Source organism: Chaetura pelagica, unplaced genomic scaffold (assembly GCF_000747805.2).
Source record: "Chaetura pelagica isolate M959 unplaced genomic scaffold, ChaPel_1.0 scaffold79, whole genome shotgun sequence".
Lineage (NCBI taxonomy): Eukaryota > Metazoa > Chordata > Aves > Apodiformes > Apodidae > Chaetura > Chaetura pelagica.
Window position 1 is genome coordinate 372,534 of NW_009969339.1, and position 1,104 is coordinate 373,637.

Here is a 1,104-nt window from a genome sequence, read left to right on the forward strand (position 1 = left end):
TAACAGCAGTGCCAAATGTCAAGAGCTCTGTGACTGTACAGCACAAGGAGTCATTGGTGTTGGCTGCAAGGCAGAGAAGAGGGTCTACAGGGAAGCACTTTGTGCAAGGAATGGAATGGGATGGGGCAATCCTGATTTCCTTCTTGGGAGAACTTCTCACACAAAGAAGCTGAACTGTTCCCACAAGGGAGCTGAATTCCTTGCCCTGTCCCATTTCTTCTGGGTCCACTCCTTGCAACAGAGATGGAATCTGGTGAGAGAGTTTTGGGCTATTGAATTGGGACTTTTCCCCAAAGAAAATGTAAAAGGCATGAGATTGTTCAGGGAAGAGGAGGAAGAGAGTAGAGAGACAGCCCCCCTGCTTGCCCATCTGCCCTCAGCTCCATCCAGCTAGAGGTGCTTATAGGGCAGAAAAGTTTTGTGTGCTTAGCACAGAAACAGAAAATAATTTTGGTTGGAAAAGACCTTTAAGATCACCGAGTCCAACTGTTAACCAAGCACAGCCAAGTCGACCAATAAACCATGCCCCTGAGCATCAGATCTACATGTTTTTTAAGTATCTCCAGGGATGCTGATTCAACCACTTTCCTGGGCAGCCTGTTCTGGTCCCTGACAATCCTTGCGGTGAAGATATTTTTCCTGTTATCTAATCTAAACTCCCGTGGCATAACTTGAGGCTATTTCCTCTTGCCCTACCATTTGTTACTTGGGAGAAGGAACTTAAACCCACCTCTCAACAACCTCCCCCACACACAACCCGCTTTCTGAATACCTTGCCAGCCAGAAGACTTCGCCGTGTCCCTGCACCTCTGAGCAGCACGGGTGCTGCCCGCAAGACCCTGGGAACAGGGAGCCCCTCTCCTGCGTTCCCGCGGGCATTCCCAAGGCGCTGGCGCAGCCCCTCCCGCCCCGGGGGGCCCAGCCCAGGCCCCCTCCTGCCCCGCCGCCCTCCCACCGCACCGCTGCTCTCTGCATCCCTCTCTCCTTCCTCTCCCTCTCCCCTCCGCTGTCCCCGGCTCCTTTTTCCCCCATTCCTCCATCCTCCCTTCCTTCGCGCTCCCCTCGCCCCTTTTCCTGCACATCCCTCTCCTCCTTTTATTCTCC